We start from the raw sequence: 16,439 nt of genomic DNA, 5'->3' as shown, positions 1-16,439 counted from the left end.
ACTGCCCCCTGAGGCACTGCACTAGATACAGGCCTCAAATGGACTCTGCCCCATTGACCACGACTCTCTGGCTTCTTCCCTTCAGCCAGTTCGCAGTCACCTCACTACCCGATCAATGTTCTGGGCTCTTCATTGGTATCTTCTTGTTCTAAATAATAAATATGTCTTAAGCGGGTTTTATTATGTGGGTTAAGGTTACGCTTTCCCTCTAGAGGATGGAACGAACATTGGGAGATAAGGGGTCGAAATGGCAGGTGGTTTTTGTTCTGGCGTGTGGACTAGCAAACAGATTACTTCCTACAGCAAACCAGATGTGGCTTTGGGAGGATCCCAAATCTGACTAGAGTGAGAGAAATGGGATGAATGGGCGGACCGATGGAGGTTGTTGCATTAACACAATGCAAATGTGTGATGTTAATCATCTGGCCTCCTCTGCAGACAATTAACCTTCAATATTTCTGACAACGACCCATGAACTGACGTTGCTGAACCAGACGGAAGCTCCACCAGATGTGGGTATCAGAGCACAGACACCTCCAAGCTCACGAGTCAGAGAATGCAGTTCAGTTTTCCATCTTTTAAAGGTCCTGGTGCAGTTCTTGCATTTGTGAACCAAAACCGACCTTTCGTTTTCCTTCCCTCCCCTCCTCACCCAATTTTCGCTCAGTCTGTCGGTTTTCTCCAGTTTTATGACTGTTCCTGCCTCTTCCAGATGAGGCCACGACCACGACGTACGCAGCAATGTACAAAATACATAGGAAGTGATGAACTGTCCCAAAGGGTATCTGGTATATGCAGAGCAGTAGTTCTCCAGACCCAGCAGTCACTTTTTTGGTTAAAGATTTTGCATTTTAAGACCACACTCTTTGACATTTGCGCAGACAAATGCCCGGCTGACAAGCCTCAGGGTGAGACATACCAAGATGTTTCTAAGAGCTTCTTTTGTTTTAAGGAGAGGACAGGACGGACAAGAGATTGTTTGTTTTTTATTATTACGCTTATATTATGATATTAATTTTTTTGTTGTTGTTGCTGTTTTTGTTTCTTTCCATCCAGAATGATGATTGGCCAATAAGTGACAATCGGCACAAGCCATCTGGGCATTGATAAAGTCACAAGAAGGGCCAGTAGCAAAGTACTTTGTGAGTTTAGTCATTGTAAAAAGTGCCCATCATGGCTATAGGCACTATAGAAAACAATTAAATCTAAATCTCTCTACTTAAATGGTCTATCATTATTTCTCAGTTCAGCTTCGTCAGGTCTCTCACTGATAAAACACTCCTTCCATGGTTAGAAGTGGGAAGAATCTTATGTGCTGTGCCTTTTCAGGGATCTCACTCTTCCAAATCGAGCTCCAAAAGGTGCACTTAAACTACATAACGGAAAAGGTACATGTGTTGGGTTTTGCATTTTAAGTGTGCACAAATTGTTTAGATGACAGTTGTACAATTTTTTTTAAAAAGTTATATAACACCCTGGAGCAGTCATCTGCTCTTACATGCATAATTTATTCAAAAATCATTTGTGGAGTTGAGGGATTGATAGTTTGGCACAGAAAAATTATAGGTACGCTAAGTACATTCTTGCAAAAATAAATCATGCAATCATATATTGAGAGCCAATATTTCAAAATCCAAAGTACAATTAAATTGTTTGCACATGTAACAGCGGTGAAATAACTTGACAAGGTTTACATCGTAAACCCATATATCTGCAGAGTAAATAGTAGAACACAGACCATAAAGTTCTGTCAATAGCATTGCTTTCAATCTGTGTTTCATTGCACCAAAACTTTTCATACCAGTCTGGCATTTCTTTGAACTATATACAGGACCAAAGAATTAGGAGTGGTAACTTGAAATATAGATCACGTATATTTAATCTTTACAACAAATGCAAGAGCAGTAAGTGAAAAACAAAGACATAACAGACTGTAAAAACTCTCAAGAACATATAAAGAAGCATAAGAGTGAATGTCACGACAGATTTATGTATGTTCGAGTTTCAGCAAAAACTGCTAAAGACAAATTTGAGAATATTTGTGTATCATACTTTTGGCACAATAGCAGGAACCAAAATAAATTATCCAGGAATAAGACACAGAAACAGATTCGGGGTGTAAACAACAAGCAGAATACGAATTTTGAATTAAAGAAAATTTTCAGGCCAAAAAAAAGGTTTTTCAGTCTTGCAGAGCACTTCAGAACAAAGCTGGTTTTTCATGAGTTCTCAGTATTTCACTTTTTAAAAAGTTTCTAATTTAATTCTTGTGAAAAGTGTTTTACAAAAGGTAACACATCATCTTTGTCGGGAAAGTTAGCGTATTTTTATTTTTCATGAAGCGTATACTCAGTATTTATGCACGGTACTCAAAAAGCCTATTTCATCAACATCAAGCCAGAAGAATGAATGAAAACAAACCACAAAAGGAATCCTTAAGAGTCGTTTTGTTTTCACAGTATATTTTCTTTTGGAATTAGTCTCAGAAAGAATCTTTGTGGCCCAGAAGACACACGATAACTTTTCCCAAGCATCACACAACCTAAAGGTTGCTACTCTTAAACGCAACTGCTAGATGACAAGACTACGTGTTTATTTTTTAACCTCTGGAAATAGTAGTTTCAATTGACCAAAAAAAACCCAAAAAAGTTTCATTTTTAAGATTAAAGAAATGTATATGTTTTCCAGACCTGTGCATGATAAGAGCTGGGTTGAAGCTGCTGGGTTGCGAGGTCTCTTGTGCAAACGCGTTGCTCGGCGTTAAGTAATATCTTGTGATTTTTACAAAGGAGGCGCAATGAGACGGTCAGTAGGACACAGCGAAAGTACAATGCACTTTTTCACAGGATTCTTCTCTTTGCATGTTTCTCATAGCAAAGGATTCCTAAACCAGACTGAACGCAAAGCTCAAGTGGAATAAACAGACTGCTTCACATTTACTGCAAATGTAAATCCAACCCACATAAAATAACAGCGATCGGCCCCAGCATGGCCGGGTGCCCCTGTTTGAACTGCGTTTGCGAGGTTTCACCTGCTCTTACCCAGCAGAAATCTGTCTGAGAACTGAAGATGTTAATACTTTGCATTGTCAAGCGCTGGAAGCAGAAATGTAGGTAATTCTGAAGAAAGGGCTGCGGTGTTCCACCAGCACCGAACCACAGGAGGATTTAACAACTGCTTATGAAAGCTGCGCTGCAGGATAGCTGTTAAAATCAAGACATCCTACTTGCTACAATCATCTATCAGCTGCTTCTAAAATCATGCCCACCTTCTGTGTGTCATCTGGAGGAGATGAAGTTTTAATTGTGAGCGGGCGGTATAAAGAAAATAGGAAATAAAAAAGAAAAGACAAGGCGCCTTCTGTCATTCCTGATTTCTTGTCCTATCTTGCTTTATGTCTCAGTGTCTTTCTGCCAGTTGAAGTTTCGCAGGGAGCTTTTAAAAAGGCAAAAAATGTAAATAAAATCAATAGAAACAAATAAAGTCCAGGACAACAAAAAGCCCGCCGTGAAGACTGTGTTACAGAGAAGGGGAATTAAAAAAATACTGCATTTTGCAGCTTTTTCCCATTTATGCTTTCACTCTTTCCTCAATTAAGTTTCAAATAATCCCTAGCTTCTTTGGTATCCATTACCAAATTCCCTTTTTGCCTGTTTATTCTGCATTTGTATTTACGGCCATAAGAGCTTCTTCCCCGTTTGCACTAAGCTACTGTATTAAACAGCGGAAGCTCGCATTTTGGGGTTCAAAATGACTTCATTCATGATATTTTCATTCAGCTTTTCTGTTCATTTTTTTGAGTTGATGAGACTTGACATTTTTTTTTTTCAGCCATTTGAAATAAGCCTTGTTAAGGCAGTATTTGTGTTACTGTAATAAGAACTGTCTTCAGACCATGATCACTTGTCACAGACGCGACAAATATTTGGTTCCCCTGGTGTGCTCCTCTTTAGATATGATGATGAAGTCTTAAAATAACTTCTCGCATGTTCAATACCGTTCTTTCGCATTGCTTTTTTTGCCTCTACATTTTTTTAAAAAGGCAGTATTTTCATACTGGCAGCACTGAACATTTCATGCTCCCTTGGTGAGAACAGGTTTTCTGGTCTCGCTGCTGCAGACACTCGCAGAGCTGCTCGTCCAGGTCACACAACCGGTTTATCTCATCTTCCCAGCACATCCCTTCTTTCCAAAGGATCATTAATTTAGTGGCTTTCTTGAAAGTCTTTGGGTCTTGTCTCCGAGTTTGATTTTTGATTGTTCTCCCTCTGTGCTGTTTTCAGTGCAGTGTCGCCGCTGTTTCACATGACTAGCAGTTGACTATTTTTCTCTTTGAAACTCCCTCTCTTACAAATTCAGTTTCCTATTTGTTTCATGGGAAAGGAACACAGTCGCTGGCCTTTGTTTTGTCATTTATATTTTGCAAGGGAAAAAACAAAGGCATAGTGAGAGAAAGGACTCCTTTAGGGATCAAGTCCAGGCAAACACATGGTAGACGCCTAGTTCATACCAGAAAAAAGAGGAACGCCTCTCAGATCCGTAAACAAGTGACTATTGGCTTAACTATTGTGGCAAGACAGAGAAAATCAAGTCTCTCAACATCTTCAAGAGATCTTAATGTCCCCACAAGAGACCTCTTCCCTCTTTGTTATACTAACTAATGAGGTCATAGCAAAGGTTTTCTGTTCTTTCAGTGCCTGATTATGAACTTTATGCTGTTAAATTTCATCCCATTTCTCTCACGCTAGTCAAGATCATTATTTATAATACCGTTCAACTTAGCGGCAAATTTAATGGATGCAGGTCAAGTTCTTATCTCTGTCTCATTAATGACTATATTGCTCATATGTCCAAAACCTGACGACAGTCCCCAAAGAACGTTTCTGCTCATTTCTCCCCTACCTGATAACTGCCTTTCAGCTTAGGCTTCTGCAGTCTCCTCTTTAGCCACTCCAAAGCCACCTTAACCAAGTAACTCTGGTCTGAATTATCAACATCTCCGCTTTCACTAATATCTCCACGGGGAATCAATTCTTTTACCTCGTTTTGGATGCAAACAGGGTTGTTGATCTGTGTAAGAGATGGTGATCACACTGGAATGCTGTAACATGCTCTGGGCAGCACCACTCTGAAACTTACCCCACTTTCTATTTGTACCTGCGCTCACAAGTGTGTCAAAATCTGTCAAACCGTACAGGATTGAGTAACCAGACAGTCTGAGGGGGAGTCAATCCCGGCTGGGCGCGAGTTGGTGCAATCCACCTTATTTGGAAAGAATTTGTACAAAAGGATGTTTTATTTCTATGTGCTTTTAACCTCTTTGTGTTCCCTACCCTTCCTTTACAGTCATAGGATTTGAAGGACAACATAACAAATGCTGAATCCAGTTTTAACTAGGTCTGTAGCCTCCCACGGACTCAAGACACACTGGCAGTCATTAACAACACGCAGCCCGAGACAGATTTAATTACACAGCCACATACTCTTTTTGCAGGAGGCTGTTGTTTCACACACCACACGGGATGAGCAGCGCTAACGTAATAACCAACAGTTCAATGCCTGTTTTCCTCTCTGTTCTTTGAAATACATCTCCATGTACCAGACATGGGTAAAACCCTAGTTTCGAAAAATATTTTACAGAACTCACTTCTACCGCAACTGAGTGCTTCAAACTTTAACTTACCGTCACATAATCCACTTAAGTAAATGACATTTTAACTGGAACTGAGGCAAAGCAGTTTTAATAGTCTTGGATGCCCAATTGAAACTAACGCAGACCTGACTTGTAACCCGTCTGACGTTCTACAGCACTTTGTGTAGGCAAATCACAGCCACCACCTATTCCAGATGTACATGATCATGCTTCAGATTTCTGAAAACTAAACTCAAGAACCTTACTTGACATTCAACCAGCAATGAAAAAATAGGTATAGAACACTGGGCTTAAGCAACATATAGGCAGCTGCCTATGAATGGTCTCGCATGAGGTGCAATAGAAAACTGAAGAAGAAAGCAGATATTTTGAAAAAGAATCAAAACACTCCACCTTTTTAGGTATTACTGATGTTACTGTACATCACTATAAAGACACCAGAATGCCACAGTTCTACATGCAAACAGAAGATAAAAGCGCAGCTTCCAGCGAATGACCATTTACCCCACGCTACCTCTGTTTCCTCTTCACTGCTGATGTTTGTAATTTGGGGCTGGTCCTCTATCGAGACTTGGAGACATGCCCTTTCAACCTCCCACCTCTTCATAATATGAAGAGTTTCAGATCTATGCTCAATAGTTCTTTGCTTGCAAGCATCTCCAAAAAAATGCTACACCCTCCTTATTTTGATAAACTTTTCCTCCCTGAATCCTTCCCAAGATCTATAACTATAAAGAGCTGTACAAAGACCACAAACAGGCACCATTTTCAGCTGTCCTGCTCACGCAAGCTGCCCCTGAAACTTGTTTCTGTTGCCAAGATCCTACTAGTTCATTTCTGTTGTTGTTTGGATTCTGTTTTCCTTCCTTCATTCAGACTGCAGGAGATGGAGAATGATGGGGAACCAGGTTAAGAAATGGATCCAAATTAAAAATAACCCAACAAAAAATACTGACAACTGGTTGACTTCACTTTTGCAACCCAGCACTACTTCAGATGACAGCTGGCCTGAAGTTTGGGTGGAGGGGTAGGGTTGCTTAAATCAACGCAGTTACCAAAAAATGGTCATTAAACAATTTCCTTGATATCCTCCCCCAACCCAGAGTTCTTTGGTTCTGCTGCAGGTAACAGTCAGACCTGATGGATCTCAGTCACAGCTCTGTTGTACGGTGTTCCAAACGTCCCACCAAAAGACAAACATCTAAGCACCACTTCAACAGTGGAAATACGGGGAAAAATACTTCTCAATACAAGCGTCTCAACTCAAAATGATGTCGAAAAGATAGGGCTAAAAGTTACGAAGTGAACAATTATGTAGGTCTGTGTTGAAACCATGAAAAGAACCTCGCCTTGAAGAACAGCAGAGAAAGCCCCAAGAGGAGAACGACTGAATTTCTGCTTTGCCATTTTGGTTGCCAACTTACATATATGTGCATGAATTTGGAGCGAAAATCAGATAAAGGTGAATCTTCAACTACCTTAGATAATTATAATACTAAAATACACACCCCTTTGTGAACAATGAGCATGCTAATTAGAATACCTTTCTAAATGTTTTAAACATGAAGCCAGACACATAAACATGAGAATCTGTAGTCATGGGCGGAAAAGGAAATTGTTATTCACCAACCCACTGCATCTTGTTACCATAAATATGAGATGAATCGAAACTAAGGGTGTGCTGGCTCTGTTAAATGCCCAGCACCCAAATCTGCGGAACTGAAAGAAAAACATCTTGGCTCTGTGTGTAGGTCGTCTTATTGCACGCCAGGTGAAGAACCCTCACTTTAGGGGCAACAAAAATACCAAATATAATTTGTAAAATGTGGACAAGTTCTCCATGACATCATAATAGCTAATGCATTGAAGAAGAAAAATATTTTACTTATTCGTTCCTTGGGTGTTGCAGAAAGACATTGAGAGCAAAACACACACACTTGCTGCTTTTGGCTGTAACAGGTAGAGCAGCTGGGGGCAACCTCGATGAGAAACGTTTTATCTTCTCCCTCATCGGTCCATGGCTCCAGTTCTGGATTTGGCCATCAGCGATGTCCAGGAGGTAAGAAGGGGTGGAACATTTCAGTAGCACGCATGGTGCACTGCTTGTTTGGCTTGTCCTTGGGACAGGAAACAAGACAGGTGGAAACCTCCACTGACCATCTGCAAAACGCCAGTTTTCAGCAGTTGTTTTACCAAACCTGGAAAGCTTCTCAAGGCAGCAAAAAAAAAGCCACCCCTGAAACTGAAACTCAACAAGGGTCCAGGTTGGCCAGAGAGGTGGTAGATGAACCATCCCTGGAGACATCCCAGGCCAGGCTGGACGGGGCTCTGAGCACCCTGAGCTGGTGAAGATGTCCCTGCTCATGGCAGGGGGGACACTGGGGGAGCTGGGGAGGGCTCTGCAGCACAAACCGTTCCACAATTCTATAATTTGACGCCTCTTGCTCTGCCGAACGAGGTTGCCAGGACACCTCGTGCCGGTCTGTGGTTTAGCACAGGCCAACGCAACACTGTCCTCGTGTATTTCTGAAGGCACCTGAAACACCCAACGTGAAAAACTTTACCTCAAATTTTGTATTTTCACAAACTCCTAAGCTAAGGGGGACTCATAGGATCATTTCAGTTGGAAGAGACTGTCAGGATCGAGTCCAGCAATAACCTAAATCAGTCATTGCCCCATGTCCTGAGAACCTCATCTGCACATCTATTCAACTCCTCCAGGGCTGGTGACTCCAGCACTGCCCTGGGCAGCCTGTTCCAATGCCCCACAGCCCTTTGGGGAAGAAATTGTTCCCACATCCAACCTCAACCTCCCCTGGTGCAACTTGAGGCCGTTTCCTCTGCTCCTGGCGCTTGTTCCTGGGGACCAGAGCCCGACCCCCCTGGCTCCAAGCTCCTTTCAGGCAGTTCAGAGATCAGAAGGTCTCCCCTCAGCTCCTGTTCTCCAGCTGAACCCCCAGGTCCCTCAGCCGCTCCATCACACTTGTGCTCCAGCCCCTCACCAGCTCCGTTCCCTCCTCTGCACTCGCTCCAGCACCTCAAGGTCTTTCTTGGTGTGAGGGGCCCAGAATTGAACACAATATTCAAAGCGCGGCCTGCGGCCCCGCGGCCGCCATCGCGCTACCAACTCCACTTCCGGGTTCCCCGCCGCGCCCCCGGGCGCTGACGTCACCGCGCGCGGACCCCGGAAGTGCAGCCGGAGGGGGGGCGGACGACGCCGCCTCGCCTGGAGCCGAAGCGGCCGCTCGTTCCCGGTGGCAGCGCCGCACGCCCCCCGCCCCACGGCCACGGGCGCCAGGTACGTGCTGCGGCCCGGCCCGGGGAGCGGGAGCTGGGGCGGGACGGGCGGCGGCCTTGGCGGCGCCGGGACGGGCGGGCGGCGGACGCGGCCTCTCCTCACAGCCCGGCCCGCGGGGCCTCGCGTGTTGGCGGCGTCCGCCCTTTGCTGGCCGCCAACCCCGGGCGCTCCACGTCCCGCCGCTCCGGGTGTAACAGCAGATCTGGAATCTTGTGTCCAGTTGTGGCCCCTCAGTTCCAGCAGGACAGGGAACTGCTGCAGAGAGTCCAGCGCAGCCACCAAGATGCTGAAGGGAGTGGAGCATCTCCCGTGTGAGGAAAGGCTGAGGGAGCTGGGGCTCTGGAGCTGGACAAGAGGAGACTGAGGGGGGACTCATTCCTGGGGATCAATATGGAAAGGGGAGTGTCATGAGGATGGACCCAGGCTCTTCTGGTGACAACCAGTGACAGGACAAGGGGCAATGGGTGCAAACTGGAACACAGGAGGTTCCACTGAAAGATGAGAAGAAACTTGTTGGGGGTGAGGGTGTCAGAGCCTGGCCCAGGCTGCCCAGGGGGTTGTGGAGTCTCCTTCTGTGCAGACATTCCAACCCGCCTGGACACCTTCCTGTGTAACCTCATCTGGGTGTTCCTGCTCCATGGGGGGATTGCACTGAATGAGCTTGCCAGGGCCCTTCAACCCCTGACATCCTGGGATTCTGTGATATCGGTGCCACCCACCCTGGTAAAATCCGAGTTAACGAAGGGATATGGACACCGTGTTACCATCGTCCTGGGACCGGCCCCCTCATACCACGTGTTTGCACCTTCTGAGCTGCTGGAGGGTGGGAAATGAGCCAGAAATAGAGGATAGCAATAATGTTTTCTGTTTTTCTACATAATTTAAAGCTTTTTTTTTTTTTGTTCAAAGTGCACACTCACAGTCTTTGCTTCAGCTTTCTGGTTCTGTCAGATGCTTCCACAAAACCAGACTTGTCAGTTTTCCCTGATACCTAATGCAGACTTTCTGTACCGCCATAAATAACAAAAAGTTACTGCGTGAGCATAATTCTCCAGGCTTAATAATATAGCCCAGCTTGAGTGGTAGTTTTCATTCTGAGTTTTGCTTTCTACTTACTTGTGATTGACAACTTATTTTTGAAGTGGAGTTTCTTGTAGTTGGTTTGACAGCTTAGAAAGTGGCGTGAAATATTTGGCATTTCTGAGCTAACCAGACATAAAGGTGGGGAGACAATTTTTCATTGTGAATTGTTACTAATACTTGGTCTTGGTTTGGCAATGAGATTAACTCAGTATGTGTTATTCTGAACCACCAGATGTTGCACATCTACAGTTCCTTTCAAAAAACACAGTTTACACTTTGCTTTTTAGAGAAATACTGGATTATTTTTTCTTTTGAAGTTGAATACGGAAGCTTTTGATAGAAATGTACCGCTTTCTTTCCAGATAGTTAACTTTGGTGTTGTGTGAGCCAAGCTGCTTGGTCTCAGGTACGCTTGCCCTTAAGCAGTCTTCTCAAAATGAAGCATCCACTTTACATTACTTGTGCATGGAGTTTTTAGCTGAGGTAGTATGTCTGAATTAGCAGGTAGCATCTTGATCAGGACATATCATCATTGGAAAAAAAAAAGGTATTAGAAAATCAACAGGAATTACAAAGCTACATGTATACCTTAGGCCTTAACTGCACTTTGATTTGGTGTTGCAGTAAAGAGTTGGGTGGTGGCAACATCTGCCTGCGAAGAAGCATAAAGAATACTAGCACAGCAAAAGGATGGGGGTCCTTTTGGTGATTTCTAATGTTTTCTTGGAATCATTAATCAGACTGTGGGTGAAAGAGGGCAGCAACCCATGGTAAATCTGCCTGATGATAGCATATAGGTTAGAGAATGCCTGTGTCATGTTAAAATTAGTTATTTTGTAATCATGTAGGAATAGGTAAATATGCTCTTGTGTAGGGAAGTGGCTTAATGGCTGGTAGGGTATCCCAGGGTGATAACAATGTAAAGTACAGTAAGAACATCTTCATGTGCTCCTCTGGGTTTGAGGTTGAGCAGATCTGGTGTTCTGAGTGTTTTAAATGTTATTTCGCTTTTTTTCAAAAAAGGAAATAATCCTTGTTTGCTCCCGAGAGTGCTGTTCTTCATAAGACAGCCGTGACAGAAGCCCCTGGTGACAGCTCTGCCCCTTGCTGAGGTCGCTGCCGTTACCTGCTGCCAGCCCGGCCGCTCAGGGTCGGATCTGCCACCCCCAGTGTTGGTCTGAGCACTCCCAGCACGACTCAGTCAAAACGTGGTGGGTTAAGACAGATGTAATATTCATGATGTTTAAGCTGACCTGACTCTTTCTGTCTGAAATAGGTTAGCGGATGCTGGTAGGTGCAGGAAGGAGATGAAAACCTCCAGCAGGCCAACAGTACTGAGCAGCTGGAGGCGGACAAGGGCATCATCATTTCAGAAGCATAGTGCACGCTCAGAGTGCTGTCTGCCTCGCTGAAATACCTTTAATTATTGGCGTTTTCTCACCAGTGCCTGGATTTTGTCTGTTTTCTTCAGATCGCTTTTTAAGTGGTTGTAGCCAATTATGACTATATGTTAATCTGCTAGTTGACTTGACTGTGATTTTTACTGAATTGCCTTTTATGTACTAGTTAGCTAATGTTTGGGAGAGCTTCTCCTTATAATTACTCAGTGGGGATTTATCTGTTGGTCTCTTTTCTTTTAAGTTCACAACCTTATTTTTTCTTCCCCTGAAGACTCAGTGCTGACTTTGGAGGTTTTGTCCATTCCAGGCTCTATAGAAAAAGTTCTGAATGCGACTCTATTGCTGGTACTTTGAATTCGAGCCACTGTTCCTTTTGGGAACAATGTGCTGTGGTGACTGAGGAGTTTTTTAGATTTACAATAGATTCTTGGAATTCTTTGAAGTAAAGCGTACATACGAAGAATGAATGGATATCTTTTTTTAATTTTTTCCATTAGCTTACTGAAACAAATTGGTTAACAGTGGGCAAGAAAGCATCTGCTTATGAAATTTAATGCTGCCCTATGAATTTATTTTGTACTGTAGAAGAGACATTTTTTTCTATTTATAAGTGTGGTCATACATAAACGTATTTAGTCTGTGGATCAGTTTCACAGGTTTGCACTGAGTGGTGTTCCTGAAGTACAATTTAAGATGTTTAAAACGGATTATTTTGCATGGGTGTTTTTCAGTGTTTTAAGTGCTGTGTTTTATACATATATATATATATATATATATATATATATATGTACACTATTTTTTTTTTTTATTGTCAACAGGAAGACCGGAGTGAGGACTCTAGAACTTAATGGAACTACTTACAGTAGTCCTGTCATGATTTAACCCAAGCTAGCAATTCAAAACCACCATAGCTCCTCACTCACTCTGCATGCCCCTTCCCAAATAGGGGAGAGAATTCAAAGGGAAGGAGGGAACTTGTTGACTGATATAAGCACAGATTAATAAAATGCAATTCCTCATGAACTCCATCTGCACCAAGCACCCAGTCCTGGGAGAAGCAACCTGGTTCTGAACAGCAGATTTTGGAAGGGCAAAAAGTCAACTAAAAGAAACTTCCAAACAGAACTCGACCAAAATGGAGCAGAATCAGAAATAGTCTCCATCCCTGTCCAGAAAATCCGTCTCTCCTTAAATTCAAAGCCTGACATTAATGGGATGGAGTATTCTCATTGATCAGCCTGGATGTCAGCCAGTGTCTTTGTCATCCATGTCCCTTTCCAGCTGCTCCACACCTGTGGGCTCAGAATGTCCTCCCAGACCAACCAAGATAACAGCAAGGTTTTGCATTCTCTTGGCTCCAGCTCAAAGGCACTGCAAAATTACTTGAAGAACAACATTAACTCTGTCCCAGGGTGTTATCTTCTTGTTCTCAAACCAAATCCAAACAATGACTGTGCTAGCTACAAAAAACAAGTTTCTAACTGCATGAACAAAATTAACTCACTTTCAGTCAAACCAGCACAAGTTCTTATGCTGTTCTTGTGATGTAACTGAGTCTTACTAGAAGGTGAAAAGGTACAACATCTGTTTTTTTGTAGTCCTTGACCTTTCTGCTCAGCTACCATCAGATACTTATTAGTGCCACTTTTGTCAGTGCTTTGTTTTGTGGCTGACTCTAGGAATTAGTCTGAGACCCACAAGTTGTTTCCCTCCAGCTACAGACCCACTCAGGGAGTGCTCAGGGTGCAGTTTCACAGCCTGTTCACATCACATTCCTACTGCTCTCCTCTCCCTGCCCCATCTCTCCTGGTTGTGTGAGAGATCAGCTGCCTGCATTGTGAGACAGGTAAGGAAACCGATCCAGCTGATGCAGAACTAGAGATATAAAATGTTCCTTTCTCATTGCGTCAGCTCACTCATTGGCACTGGCGGGACTTTGTGTTTGGGAGCGGAGAGGCTGGAAGGAGGAGAAGTGGAGGACCTCTGAGAGCGTTGTGTCATATGGGCTTCATCAGGTCATGGATCCTGCAGCCTGAATCACTTGCACTTGAACTGGCTTTGATTGAAAGCCCTTTACCAGTTTCCTGAGCAGTCTGCTGCTGCAAGTTAATTATTAATGATACCACTGGTGAGGATGGTGTGTTTTGTGGGCTTGTGCAGTCTTCATGTTCCTGTTGCACTCTCCTGGAGAGTATCGATTCCTGCTTGATGGAACCTCTGGTACTGCAGTTCATGTTCTGTTGAGCAGCTATCCAAAGAGGAAGGATGAACTCTGTAGAGCCAGGCTAATTTCAAGTGTTTCTGCTTTACAGTCACTGCAGTTCCTGTATTTGTCCAGCTACCTGTTGCCCAGAAGGAACTGAAGGGGACCTCTCTGTGCTAAGCCTGCTCTATAGACATTTGAGTCTTGGAAGTATTGATTTTTAATATTTACCTGAAATAAATGTTGTCTTAGCAACTGTAGCATTAGCTGAAACCAATATATTTAGCATGGTGGTAGATTTGGGAAACTGTTCAGTCAGCAAATATGTTTTTTTTTTCTAAGGCAGAAAATAAGAAAGAAAATTTTCTTTATTGTAGAAGGAGAGATAATGGTTAAAATAAGAATTGGCTGTACATGTTAATTGGACTGCAAATTAGCCAGTTCTAGTGTTGACTGGAGGCAAGTCTGTACCTGAAGCACCAGTGATCCTGAATGTTAGTGTTCGCTTCTTGGTGCTTGTGCACTTGTGGTCAGAGCCATCAGATGACATTGTTCAAGCCTTTATATGTTTTTTTGTAGTTAATTATCAGTTGTTCAGAAAGAAGTTTTCTTGTTTACTGCCAATCTCAGGTCAAAGTTTAAGCTAAATATTTTTTTGAGAGGGACATACTGAAAAATGTTTTTGACTGTATTGAAAATTTTCTTGATTACTCTTAAATACCTGTAGGCATCTCCAAGATTTAGATAAGAAACATGAAATTTAATAGGAAGATAGCTTTGGAAATTGTGAACTATTTCCCTAGACAGCTAGTCCGGATTTGTCTGAATTATAAGCTTCATAAAGTTGCCATTTTCCATTTGCAATTAAATCTTTTAAGATATTTGTTTTGAATTCTCTGGATGTTTCAGCTGCAGTGTACATACACTGCTGGCCTACTGAGCTTTCTTCACCGTGTCAGCTTTATGGAGCGTACATGATGAAAGCTCCTGGTGGGACACAGGAAAAATGGGTTCTCCTGTTTCTTGTCATCCCTTAAACAAGGTATATTTTGACTTAGGAACAGGCACAGTGGACCTCGTTCTTGTTTTATTCCAGCTACATGCTGGGAGTTAGTAGCTCTGGTGTACTTCGCAGCCGTGGTATACCTCTGTGCTCGAAGGAAAACTGTCTTGGATTTTAGAGTAATAACTGCATGTCTGGGCAGATGTACAAGGCGATTCTACTTGGATCATGTTGTCCGTGTGCCAGGTACTCTGCAGGTTGTCTTGAACGCTTTATCGAAGACCAATCCCAACAGATAATGCAGTGGTTGTATTTTCTTTTAGACTTCCACCTGCTAGGCTTCACAAAGCCTCAAAATGCACATTTGAGTGAATGTCATGTTTGTGCATAGTATCATTAGCGTATAATATATGCAAGTCTCAGTTTCTGTGTTTAACTGAAGAAGATGCTAAACCATATTCTTTCTGTACTTTCTTCCTTCTTGTCCTAAGTACTACAGTAGAGCCAGGCAACCTGGAAAACATCTAGCCTTTTTTCTAACAAATAAGCATATAATTTCTCTTGCAGAACGCGTGTTCTATAAACCCATCTCAAGAAATAAGACGTAGAGGAAGTGAACTAAATTTAAATGTAAGCAGGCACCACAGTCAGAATTAAAACTGGAAGTATTTTCAAAGGAGAAACAGGTTAACAGGGAGACTAGGTAGAGAAAGAGCCATTATATAAAGGTGCTATGGAAATTTGGTGAAATGAAGGATAAATAGGTGTGCTCATGCACACAGTCTGTATTTCTCTTGGAGAACAATAATCTGTGGAGTAGAAGAGTATCTCCCTGCTGAAGCATACAGTTAAATCTTGTGAAATAAAATCTGAACGACTGGGAATTGTGTATCTGTGTGTTGATAACTCCCAAGCTGTGTCAACATCGCTGCCCACCTCCAAGCCGAGGAGAAATATTGTAGAGCAAGCAGAGCTGTCAAAATCAACAAATCTATTATAAATTCAAACTCTTGTTTGATATGTATTAGTGAATAAGTCAAAAAGTAGTGGAGGTTTCTTGATACTTTATTTTAAATGGTTGTGTTTTGGAATAGCAGAGTTTGAAATTTAGAAGAATAAACTGTTGCCTATTACAGTGATCACTTATTGAAGCTTTCGTTTGCTTTGACTGTATTTCTTTCTTGCCCATGTTGGCAAATCAGGCTAAAAAGTTTTCAGGCAGCAGCTGTATGTATGTTCCTGCCTTGTTCTGTCACCTCAGTTGTACCAGGTGATGAACTGAATCTCAGACTTCATAAGTTAAAAGTATACTCTTAAAATAAAAAGGGGTGAGGGGCGAGGGGGGCAGAAAACAAGGTAGTTTTAACTCGGGTCAGGTCCTTGTTCTGGTTTAACTCTGATTTCCTGGACGGGTTCACTGTGCATTGCTGCGAATGGTTCTGTCAGCACCACAGAGGGGGCAGCGTGGGCAGGGGGTGGGACCGCTTAAGTCGTTTTGCAGAGATGTCTTTGGGAATATGTCCTTTGATTCTAAGACCTGGGGGCAGAACGGTCTTTGTTCTGTGTTTGTTCTCTATGACACAGTGGGGTACTTGTTATCTGTCCGGATGCAGTGGAACACAGCTTTCCCTTGGGTTGGATTTAACATTTCTCAGCATAAGAAATTGTCCTCAATTTCTAGAAATTTCAAGCGTGTTCTGATAATGGCAGCATGAAAGCTCCAGGTTATCTCACTCGGTGTTATGTCCACTGTGATAATGAAACTTTTATTTCCAACAAGATGCATTAGATGCTTAACC

General features: G+C 42.8%; 1 protein-coding gene and 1 long non-coding RNA gene across 4 annotated transcripts in view; one reads left to right on the top strand and one right to left on the bottom strand.

Moving 5' to 3' along the window:
• Positions 1–2,303: 2,303 nt before the first annotated feature.
• On the bottom strand, positions 2,304–8,791 carry LOC135577401 (uncharacterized). The gene is made up of 2 exons (XR_010469193.1): positions 8,656–8,791; positions 2,304–7,770 (listed from the first exon to the last, which is right to left on the bottom strand). It is a non-coding gene; the product is annotated as an uncharacterized LOC135577401 (long non-coding RNA).
• A 29-nt stretch (positions 8,792–8,820) lies between these two features.
• ARB2A (ARB2 cotranscriptional regulator A) overlaps positions 8,821–16,439 on the top strand; it is a 264,973-nt gene continuing 257,354 nt past the window's right edge. The window contains exons 1-2 of one of the 3 annotated variants that reach the window (XM_065046979.1): positions 8,872–8,951; positions 12,253–13,280. The gene's annotated coding sequence lies outside the window, so the exon portion shown is untranslated. Of the gene's footprint in view, positions 8,952–12,252; positions 13,281–16,439 lie in introns of all 3 variants that reach the window. The other 2 variants (XM_065046978.1, XM_065046977.1) reach the window with 2 other exon arrangements.

This window comes from Columba livia, chromosome Z (genome assembly GCF_036013475.1).
Source record: "Columba livia isolate bColLiv1 breed racing homer chromosome Z, bColLiv1.pat.W.v2, whole genome shotgun sequence".
NCBI classification, from domain to species: domain Eukaryota; kingdom Metazoa; phylum Chordata; class Aves; order Columbiformes; family Columbidae; genus Columba; species Columba livia.
The sequence above is the reverse complement of the archived record's forward strand: the minus strand, read 5'-3'. Positions and strand labels throughout refer to the sequence as shown.